Source organism: Quercus suber, unplaced genomic scaffold, assembly GCF_002906115.3.
Source record: "Quercus suber isolate HL8 unplaced genomic scaffold, Cork oak 2.0 scaffold_46, whole genome shotgun sequence".
In the NCBI taxonomy this organism is placed as follows: Eukaryota; Viridiplantae; Streptophyta; class Magnoliopsida; order Fagales; family Fagaceae; genus Quercus; species Quercus suber.
Genome location: NW_027069511.1, coordinates 681,905 through 693,680, shown reverse-complemented (window position 1 = coordinate 693,680; position 11,776 = coordinate 681,905). Strand labels below are relative to the sequence as shown.

Genomic DNA, 11,776 nt, shown 5'->3' with positions numbered 1-11,776 from the left:
ATATTGTTATTTTATTTTGAAAGTTTAATATATTTTTCAGATTTCAATTTGCTTCCAATAAGGTTCCATTTCTTTATTTCAGCATGTTTACTTTTCTTTCCTTTTTTTTTTCTCCTTTTTTATTGTTGTGTTTGGCTGCAGAGAAAGTCTCCGATATTTTCAGAAGTATAATATGAGATTTTTTGATTGGCTGGTGGTTGACAACTTTCATTGTGATTTGATGGTTGGGTTGTGTACATGAAAGATTCTTAGAGAGCAACTTGGCTATTGTTGGTGGCAGTGTACAGTTAATGAGGAAGGATTGTCAAGGTAATAAAAAGTTTCCACCTATCTTGAGTGTGAAAGGATTGTGGGCTGTTTTTTATTTTTTGGTTTTTATGGGTTTTCTTAGTTCTTTCATGTTAAATTTATTGCATTGATTTTAGCAATGCTAATGAATTTTTTTGGGGGGAGGGTTTGTGTATAATATGATTGATAAAATTCCTCAATGAAGGAGTGGTACTGGTATACTATATAGATTAAAAAAGAGTTGTAACTGTAGTTTCCTTTATTTTAATTTTTGTTTGTTAGCCCACCAAGGAGATTAAATTTAATCTCAATCTATTGATATTGAACCATACTTTTATATTGTTATTTTATTTTGAAAGTTTAATACATAGAACAACCTTCTTCTTCTTCTTCTTTTTTGTGTGTGCATGTTATCTCATTTATAAAATCTACTAAAAATTGAAACTATCTATGTTTGGTAAGCTATCTTGGTAAGTGAAAAAGATATTACAATACATAGTCTTCTATCATATAATTTACAAAACCTATGATTGCAGACTAGAAGATGAGAAAGCATGGTTTGTTTGGTTAATTTTAGAAAATAACGTAGCAAAAGGCCATAATGTTTCTATGATTGAACACAATATGATATTTCGGTTTTGATTTTTATTTTTATTTTTTAATATTGTAAGAGCCTATTGCATTATCGATAGAGAATTTGTTGTGTCAAGGATATTTAAAAAAGAATTTCGTACCCATTAGATTGAGAAGTTTTTTTTACTCATAAGCCTAACTTTTAGTTACTTCAAGTATTTTTCTGTAATGCTTGGTTTTTACTCATGCAGTAAGTTTTGGATTTCCATTGCTTTAGTTTCTATAGGTCACATTTGTATGTGCAATTTATCTTTTTAATAAAAGCTTATAGAAATTGCAATTGGTAAATCAATTTCGCAAACACATTTACATCTTTGATTAGTTTTGGTGGTAATATGTTTTTTCTTTCAAAGATTGCCTTTTAAAATATTGTTTGCTAATTTGTGGGTTGAAAAAATAGAACTTGAATAGTTTTTTTTTTTTTTTACAGAGCTGGTCTAAAATTTCCCACAGCCAAGGTGGGATGCAAAATTGGGTGTGGATACATAGCTTGAGGTCATTCACAACAAAAGCTCCTACCTATGCCTTGGAATTTTTTTAAGAGTATGCTCTATAAGTACTTTTATTCTGTTTTGAGATGATTAAAGCTTTATCATAATTATCTCATTGGAATTTTGGCATTGTTAAAAAAAGGGGCAGCAAGGTATATAAATGTGCACGTGCATAAATATTTGTCTGTATCAGTCTTGCCAATTTGTAGTAAAGAATTATTATCTTCAACTATAAGATTTAAAAAATAAAAATAAAATTCTTTAGCCAATCTGATTATTTTTGTTTTGATGTAATAATATTGTTCTTATTTTTCTTTTTGGAAGGCATAACAAATTGAAGATATACTATATGATAGTAGGTCTAAAACAAAACTATAAAATAAAACTAAAATCAAAGTAGAATTTGTATTCATATATATATATTGTTTTGCTTTCAAAGTTGGCTAAATTAATATTGTCTATCATGTGTTGGATGGAATTTATGATATATGTAATGGTTAGTGGAACTCATTTGCTGTTTCATATATCAATGTTTAGTATTTTTAAAATAGGCAAATACTTCCATTCTTCATATTTTTATAATAGGTCTTGATGCCTACAGCCTCCCATTAAAGATTATGCCACTTAGCTTAGTGTTTTGAAGTGCATTGTTTTCCCATAACGTTGTGCTGTAACAAGAATAACTCAAGATATTGGTTATTGTATCTTTTATATCACAGAGGTGTAACAATGTATATTTTCTTTATTTGTAAGCAGTCAATTTACGTATTTGCAAACAAATTTAGTAAGGACAAGTGAAATGATTTGTTGGTGGTAATGTAGTTGAGAAGATTTTGGATTCATAAGTCAATCTTTTTTTAAAAAAAATGTGAGATAATGTAATTTTTTTTATTCAAGGTTTTCTTATATATTGTTCAATATACATTTGGCAGTCAAACAGATTCATTTTGAATTGAATAAATTTTTTATTTCAGTTGTTTTAAATATTTCAGTGTTTCTTCCAATGACTGCTATGCAAAAAAAAAAAAAAAAAAAAAAAAATGTAAATCCTCTAGAAGTTGAACTGGTAGCTGTTTTGCATTGCTAGAATTTTGCTCATGAAGAACAGAAAAAGGCTTATATTTTAGAAGGTTATTCAGGTATTGTTGCTTTGGTATATGAATGAAAATAATTAATTATTTACTGAGTTTTGATTTTTTTTTTTATACGTATTCTATAGTATTCAATAAAAACCCAATTTTTGGATATGTAAATTCAAGTGCTATTTGAGAAGAATAGAAAGTAGTTTGTACCAACTGAGAATTTTTTTTAATGTTGTTTGTGCAGAAATGGAAGTGTTTTTCTTTCAAAGTTCTATTTGATTTGTAATTAAAATAGAATTAATAGTCTATTTAAAGTGAAGGAAATGTCTATACTTGGTGAAAAGAAGAAATTTTACGTCTATTCTCTGATAGTCTGATGTAAAAGTTAAGATAGAAAATATCCCAACTGCTTAATGTGTTTAAATTTTTTAAAGATGAGATTCTAGATGCAATTCCTCTAGCATGTATGTGTTTCAACTTTGGACATCGGTTTAGTATAATTTTCTAAAGAACCACTTGAATTACAACTTATCAAAAAATAAAACCATTTGAATTACAAGAACTATGTGCTTTTAATTATTTAAAATAAAAAAAAATTGCTTGACACTATAATGCTTATGATCATTACACAATTGAAACTTCCATAGTGGAAATTTGGTGGCTAGGATTGTAAGATGCATTCTTAGAATTTAGACTATAAAAGATTGAGCAAATTGTAACTTGGTAGAGAAAAAATATGAACTTATTTTTCTTTTCCAATTTTGTTTCAGGTTCTTTGTTCTTTTATGGTTTTCAACTTTTCATAGATTTAATTTAGATGATGTTTATGTATTAAAAATTGCAATTGTTAACCATGTTTGATGCTTTATTTATTTATTTATATCTATTTAAGACTAGAACATCAATCTTTGGCATCTACATCCCAATTTGGATTTCCCTAGCAGGTGTAAGTCATTTTGTTGCTAAGTGCTAAGGCTATAAATGATCTTATAATACTTAAGTACATCAAAGTTCTTTTTTATATCAGTTATGCTTTCTCTTATCAATCACTTACTTTCTACCAATAGAAATTAAAATATTTTTTCTTTGTATTTATACATTGAAATTTAACCTTATATTATTATTGAATATGTTCTCCTTACATGGAGCTCAAAAGGTTGTATTAGTTTCTATTATTTCAAAGGTTACATATGTGCTATAATTTTTGCAGGTGGCCGAAGATGACTCAATTCATCCAAGTGAAACAAAGCTGGCATTTATAGTGCCATCAGGCCTAGCTAGAATATGGCTTTGCTGACTAGATGTTTTTTTTTTGGGTTAATAAGTGCTTATACTTTATTTTTTGCTATGGGGAATTTTGGACTTTTGACATTGTTATTGAACCTGACCCTACACCGCACAATTGTAATTTTTTTTTTTGTGGAATTGATTGGCATTATTAAAACAAAGCCTTTAATAAACATATTAATTGTTGTATTTTATTGTATTTTTATGTCAATTTGATGATATTTTAAATGTGTAAAATGTTTCCTGCGCATTGCGCGGGTTTAATGCTAGTATATATAATAGACGAAGCTGAGAGAAAGTCAATGCCTATAATTAAGGACGTTCTGACACGCATACAGCTTTCAAATAAAACAGCCGCACGTTACAACGTTTGGCCTTTTAAAATCTGCCACGCTTAAAACCAAAAAAAAAATGATTCACTTTGTTAAAACACTGTTTGGGAGCCTCTTGGTATAAAATGAAACCAACCGCTTAAAACACAAAAAAAGAAAAGAAAAGAAAGACTCTTCACGGAGAAAGGGGAGAGAGAGAAAAGAGAGACAGAGAAATAGAGAGGCAGAGAGAGTTCTCCGTTCCCTCGCCAGACTTAGAGCACCGGTGCAAGCAGAAAGAAAAATCTATGGGCATCAACACCGTTAGGCTATATATCTGCCACCATCAGATCGTCGGAACCGGCTCCGGTACGTTTTTCTCTATTTTTTAGATTTGGGTATGAAATATTACTTTTTATTGAGTTTTTTTGTTGGAAAGGTTTAGATTTGATTTTGGTTTTGATTCCTTTTTGTTTCGGGCTTTTGGGTTCTCCATGAAAATGTTTGTTTTAAAAAAAAAAAAAAAAACTGCCTATTATCACAAACTAGAGACACAACTGTAGTAGTGTAGTTATCGATAAAACATCACTTCTTTTTTATATCTTTCTTGCTATACCGAACAGTTATGTCTTTTCTTCTTCACAAATTACATATAAATTAAAATTTTTTCCCTTTAAGTTTTCCCTTTGTTCTTCTTTGTCATTCTCTTTGCCTCTCTCAATTCTCAAAACCCCTAAACCATAGCCATGGGTGCTCTCTCACTCTTTCAGTGGCAAAAAATGCCAGCCTCCCACCACCGTCATATACCACCAAAGCCGCTACCAGTGCAGGTATTTTTAAACAAGAAAATTGGTGTTGTATATGATTTTCTTTTTGTTATCTTAGATTTAGGTATTTGGATTATTGGTTTGATTTTCTTTAATTTAGGTATTTGGATAATTGGTTTTGATTAAGGTTGAACCCGTGCAAAATCGAAGATATCTACTTCTTCTTCAACTCTCTCTCAGCCTCTCCATCTTTTCCTTGAAAAACACAAAACACGAATTGACCGTTGACCTCTAGTTTATTGGTGTTATATACCATAATTTTATTGCTCTTTATTTGTTTAGGTTGATTAAAATAAATAAACTTTACTGGTAATATGTTATTATGCTATAAATTGTTGTTAATTTTAGTAAATTTTATTTATTTACTGGCCTTCTTGGGCTCTATTTAATGTGTATTTTTCCTTCCTTTCTATTTTAATTTTGTGTCAGTTTGCTAAATTATGTGTATTTTTTAGATGGTGGTTTGTTCTCCTCAATTGAGTCGCAAAGCTGAGTGTGTTATGAATATAAAACAAAGTTACTGGGGAAGGATCTATCAATCACAGGCCATAAAAGCTGCATAAGTTTGCATACTCTCAATTTGGCTTTCAACATTGGTCATTGTCCCTAGCAGGCTATACAGCAAGACTTCCTTTGCATCTCTCACGCCCACATGAACCACATTGTGAGTGTCCTTTCTGTGTTTTTCTTACTTTCTCTTTGTTTATATTGCTCTTGGTATTGAAAATTTTTTGTATACTTCATTGTGTGTGTGTGATAAATTACAGTGGTTAGATGTTAAATACTTAGTAACTATTTATACATTTGTATTTTGTTTAAAGTTGTACTTCAAGTTGAAGATTTTGGTTGGTGACTATGTTATTTGCTCCCCAAAGTGTTTGTAAAAATGCCTAAACCAAACTTTCCATCACTTAGGAAGTACAAGGTAAAAAATCTAATAGAAAACGTTCCATTCTTACTGAAAGTTATTTTGAATCTTAACTTCAATGTGAAGGGTTCAATGAATTTTTTTAGATAAGCTTTCACTTTGAGGAAAATATTTCCTATTAATATAGCAGTCCTATACTCCCATTGTTGAGTGCTTTGCTTACCGGGATATTTAAATTTGCTTAGGAATTTTGATTCATGGGAACTATTTTTTGTTAAGGTGGTGCTGTCTTTGTTAGAAAAAGAGGAAAAGGAGGTTTATAAGAAGCCTAAATTTGAGATAAAGAAAGGGTTTTTCTTTCCCCATTGTTACTTCCCAGAAATGCCAAAAATAACTGTTTCACTTGAACTTGGGACCTATATGGCTTGAATTTTTTAAGAACTTTGTATGTCTAAGGCAATTTAGTAATAATTTTCATTTTTTAATCCTACTTAGTTTCTGAAGATATTTTTTTCATCTATTCTTTGTTCGCTAGTATCTATTTCTTTCCAATGGTAAATGTTTTAGCGACTCTACTTCTTTACACTATCAATGTTTAAGTTGTTCTCTATATACATGTGTTGAAGGTATCATTGTGGGTGCTGCTTCTAAAGATAACACCCTAAGGATGTGGAAGGCAAAAGGCTATTTTTCTTCAAAATATATTGAATTCTTGTGGGAAAGAGTTCCATCTATGTTTGAAGCATACTTTCTGGAATAATAATAGTAACAATAAAGAAATGAATAGATATTTTGGATAACAAATTAATTACTACCCATAGCAGGCACAATATGAGCATAATACAAATTGCACCATGATATTACCAATATCCACCAAAGAAAGGGTCTAGCAATGAGTTCTAAGGCAAACATCTTAAACAAAAACATTTCTTTCTTTTTTAATCACAATGATCCTCCAAGGTGTTCCAATCATAAGATAACTAATGTCTGTCTTATTTTATCTAAAGTCTGCAACTCCACTTTTTTATTCCATTGTACATTTTCCTTTGTCTTGGTATTTTAAAAGTTTGTATGTTTTCATTATAGATAAAATTTTGTTACAAAAAATATATAACGAAAGCAATTGATGAAGAAGAAATTAGCTTGATGAAACAAAACAACTTTACATCAATGGGATTTGGACTTGAATTTGATGTGGTAGTTGTTCCTAATTGGTATATTCTCCTTAATTAGCCAAAATTTTATTGGCTAATTAGTAAGAAGGTTATTTTCTGCATTTTCAAGTTGTAGCTTATCATGTAAATTATGCATGACTGTCCCTTCTTAGGCTCATGCCACTATATTTTCATTAAGAAAAAAAATGCTCATTTTAGTTTTGCATAAGGTGGTTATGAAATTCATTTTCTTTTCCCTTAAATTTGACAATAGTTTGCCCTTTTCATCATATCCTTGATCTCTAGGAGAATATATCTCTGTCCAGTTGACAATAGACTATATAATATGCTGGGTTTAGAGAGTTCTATCAACTCCTTCTATGAATATATATGAGAAATATGACTTTCCATTTTGAGGAATTTTAAATGACTCAATGGAGGAATAAATTTCATGTTCTAGGGGAATAAAAACTTTTTGATTTGGATTTTCATTTAGAAGAAAAGATGTAGCTCTTAAGGAGGCTCAAAATTCGTTTATGTTAATAGAATAAAAGAAATTTGTTGATTACTTAAGGTGCCAACAAAATTTTTTGATTGCATGATTTAAGAATTGTCATAGGGGCAGTTTAAGTTTAGAATTTATTTTTCATTTATTGCTATTAGGTGAATAGTTCATGTGTATATTGCTATCACATACATTTGATAGGTTTACCTACAAGACACGGTTCTGTTCTGAAAATAACCCAATGTTTACCTCTCTTTTCTTATAATTATTATTGAATGTTCAAATAGTGTGTAAAACACTATGAACGTTTAGATCCTTAATTTACAAATTACCAATTCAAGCTTAATATCAAACAATGTACGTACGAAAAATGAACATAAACTTATAACAGAATTGACAAACAATCTAAACCAAATAAAAGCACATCCATAGCGGAAATTAAATGGCAAAGAGTAAGGAAAGAGAGATGCAAACAAAAGGACAACACAATGATGTGTTATCGAAGAGGAAATTGAAGCCCTCAGCTTAAAACTTTTTCGCCGCCCTCCAAGCGGTCAATAATCCACTAAAGAATGAAGTTGGGATACATGAATAGCAGAAGACCCTCCAAGCCTAATCTACCCAGTGTACCTAAGCCCTCCAAGCTTCTTGCTCCAACGAGGTTGAGTCGAACCTTTGTCTTCTTTAGCTTACCGAATTCCGTTATAACCCATAGCATCAACCAATAACCATTGGTCCCTTTCTAACTGTTTCCCAAAGCACCAAATAGCCTTCTCACAGATATGGGTATGATGAGAAAATGATTTGGGTAAGGACCTCTCAAGGATGTAACAATGTAGAGGGTGAGAGTAGAGAAATTTAAAGAGTCTCTATGTAAAGATTGTGGATGAATCAATCTTGTTTTTCTCTAGAGTTTCTCTCTCAAAATTCTCTCTAGAAGCTCTCTACATTTCGTGGGTATAAGGGTCTATATATAGTGGTGGGTGTTTGGAATGCAAAGAGTCATTTTTCCAAAACAGAGCTGGCAAGCGACTTAGCCTTACGACTTGACTGAGTTGCGAGTTCAAGCCACGAGATAACTGAATGGCTAGTTTGAACTTTTTTTCCTATAGTGCAACAGCTGGCATAACGGTTCAATTTCTTTGCATGCTTCACTTGTGTGCATCATCTGGTGGCTTGCCAGTCACGAGCTACCCGCGAGTTCCAATCACAAGTCTCTGCTTCACTGCACAATATTAAGCAATTCTTCACACTCTCTCACACACTATCCTTACATGATTCTCACCTAAATACAGGGTTTCTAAATGCTAAATTACAAGAAAACTTGGCATGGAATAAAGCCAACATAATGGTTGATTAAATTCAACCTTACAATCTTCCCCTTTAGCTATTTCGTGACAAAGCCCTACAACAAACTCTAGACTTAATGTGTGAGTTGAGAACAATTGAACAAAACTCACTCACAACTAATTCTAGAATCTGTAAAGCTTTTGAACCATAAGAACAAGTATCTTCTAAAACACCATAACACAATATGATCATTGTATGCAAAAAACTTGTAATGCATATGGAGCAAGCATAATGCGATCAAGCAAAATGGAAATAAGTAATATACCATGGCTTGACCAAAAATGAACAATCACTATAAATAGTGATCACAATGCTCATTCACTCATGGAATGAACATTCGGACATGCAAGCTAATAAGTTTAATTGCAAAGTATTATTTGCATGTCCAACACTCAATCAATGCATAAACACTAGGTAAATGCATTAAGGATATAAAATCCAACAAAGGGCAGAAGAGTGATGTACTTAAAGAAAATGCATGACATTTAATAGCAAGTACTTAAGCTACAAAGTATTGGTACAAAAACCTTAAAAGCTTACAAAAGCAACAGGTACAAACTGCATAAAATAAAACTGAATAACATCTTATATATAGAATCAAGTACCACAAAAGTATTAACACCATATCCACACAAGAGTTTATATAAAAATAACTATAAGTAGGACAACTCCCCCTTTCAGTTCAGTATGCACACTTCTCCTTCTTGTGTTGCTCTCCCCCTTACTGTATGCTATCTTTCTCTCCCTTTTTGTCACGAATAGCTAAAAACTCTCTTCTAGCTTTTGTTAAATAGCATCTAACTGTGTCTTAATGGTTGTGAGACGCACTTAAACTTGGTTGTTGGTGGAGTAGAGAAGCCATTCTAGTCCTGAAATCCGTTGATATACACAATCAATCAAAGTGCTTAACCTATTAGCTTGAGAGCTAGGTGATGAAGATGTGGTGCCAGTTGTTTGCATCTCAGAAGGAATGGGAGAACCAGTCTTGGTATGCACAAGTGTAGCTGAACCTTGACCGGATGAAGTGGTATAAAGGAAAGGTTCACTTTTAGGTGCTTTGGAAGAGTGACTTTTGTTGGCTTGTAGTGAAAACATGGACAATGGATGAGGACGATCTATTTTCTTCCCATCTGTTGGTGGACTTACCCCTTCATGAACCATGATCTTTATGACAAGACTACAAAAAGGATACATGTTCGTGTCGCTGATTGAGCCGCTGTTTTCCCAATGATCTGAAAAATGTGGGCACATATGTCAATTGGAGCTCCTATGATTAGGTCACATAGAAATTGCGCTTCCCTAAGGTTGATGAATGCAGAGTTTGAGAGTGGATACAGGTTGGAGAACATGATCAACTTTAGAGTCGTCAGATCAGGTGCAAACTTTGCAGTCCCTATGGATGTGCCTTTGCTTGAAACCTCGTGGTCAAGTCCAAGAACTTGAAGAATGTCTTGTATCTGGGGCTGTCTATCATCATACGGAGTGAGGTCTACATTTGTCGGTCTAGTGATGTGAAGAACCTTTGCGATGTAGTTTGGATTGATGGAAAACTCTTTTCCTCGTACCTAACATTATAAGTCAACTCCCGTGTATCTAACATGTGAATAGAATTCTTTAACCAGTTCTTCAATCGAATCCTCGAAGTTCCCGAACAGATCAGCCTAATCTTTTGCTTCAAATATCCTAGGAATAAATGTTGTTCCCAGGGTATTAAATTTTACAATCCTTTCCACCACAGTAGGAGCCTTTTTAAAAATATTGTCAAAGGTCTGTGAATCGAGTGGAGTCCTAAATCTTTCAATGATTGAAGCTTGAGACGAGTGTCGAGTTCGTTTTGAAGTAAGAGATGATGGAGGATCAGTTTCAGGCTCTTTTCCTCAAGAGGAACGATGAGACATTTGCAAAATAACATACACACAGCTAAGAACCAAATGCAGCACCATAAGACACAAACAGGTTAGCACAAAAAAATGCATATTGATATTCACACAACCACAGTTCAGGAACCAATTCAACAGTATATTGGCATGAGCAGTTCTTGTGTATGTGTAGTGCAAATTAGATGAATGTGCAGGGACAACTAAATACAATGTAATTTGTGCACACTACAAAGTCACAAGTAACTATTATTTTGATAGACAACTACTAGCATGAAATGCACAACAAAGCACAGGCTAGATACAAACTACAAAAATGAGTGTCTGCGATGAGAACAAATGAAACAAGTATTAGATTGTCAAAAGCAACAACACTTAACCAATCAAACTCTAATAGCCTCAACCCATATCCAAATTCACCCATATCTTAAGAACCAAGCAGCGACTCAACAATCCAAAGAAAACAAGGTTATAATCATGAAGAACATAAAGAAAAGAAGACAACCCATACCTTTTTCTTTGAAGATTGAAGTTGAAGTGATGAAGGAAATGGAATTTTTGAGCTAAACATGGTGAGTTTGAGAGAGAGTTGAAATGAGAAGACAATGAACAGTCACAAAAGTTCGAGGGAAAACTAAAAAGTTTTAAAAACTGCCTTTAAAATGCAAAATACGTGATTTCTGCGATTGAGTCAAGTCGCGTGCAAGTCGCCAGGACCAGTTGCCAGAACACTTAAGACCAAAAATTTGAAAAATTTTCTAAGTGTTTTTTGTGACTGGAAGGTCTACCTGTGAGAGAGTCGCGAGGTAAGCCACGAAAATCTCTGTGTACCTCTCACAACTGGTCCTTCCACCCGTGAACAAGTTGCCATAGTGAGTCGCGAGAAACATAAAAACCAAAATTTTGAAAAATATTCTAAATATTTTTTGCGACTGGGGCATGCGACTGGACCAACCTGCGACTGAGTCGCCAGAACAGGGCAATAATGTTTTTAAAATTTTTGATAATTTTTGTAAAAACAAAAAAACTTTCCAAAAACAACTAAAACGCTCAAAAATCTTTTTGTGCTTGATCAACAAAGATTGAGCATGTGAAAACACATT

At 32.5% G+C, this 11,776-nt stretch overlaps 1 long non-coding RNA gene and 1 other non-coding gene across 4 annotated transcripts; both read left to right on the top strand.

Annotated features, from left to right (window-relative positions):
• Positions 1-37: 37 nt before the first annotated feature.
• Positions 38-3,970, top strand: LOC136066767 (uncharacterized). 2 transcript variants are annotated; one of them, XR_010628245.1, is made up of 4 exons: positions 38-62; positions 142-309; positions 1,352-1,464; positions 3,705-3,970. It is a non-coding gene; the product is annotated as an uncharacterized LOC136066767 (long non-coding RNA). The 2 variants fall into 2 exon arrangements; XR_010628244.1 differs by lacking the exon at positions 38-62 and having other exon boundaries at positions 72-309.
• A 635-nt stretch (positions 3,971-4,605) lies between these two features.
• Positions 4,606-6,656, top strand: LOC111998127 (uncharacterized). 2 transcript variants are annotated; one of them, XR_002881434.2, is made up of 3 exons: positions 4,608-4,922; positions 5,375-5,583; positions 6,414-6,656. It is a non-coding gene; the product is annotated as an uncharacterized LOC111998127 (transcript). The 2 variants fall into 2 exon arrangements; XR_010628246.1 differs by lacking the exon at positions 6,414-6,656 and having other exon boundaries at positions 4,606-4,922; positions 5,375-5,894.
• The last annotated feature ends 5,120 nt before the right edge of the window (positions 6,657-11,776 follow it).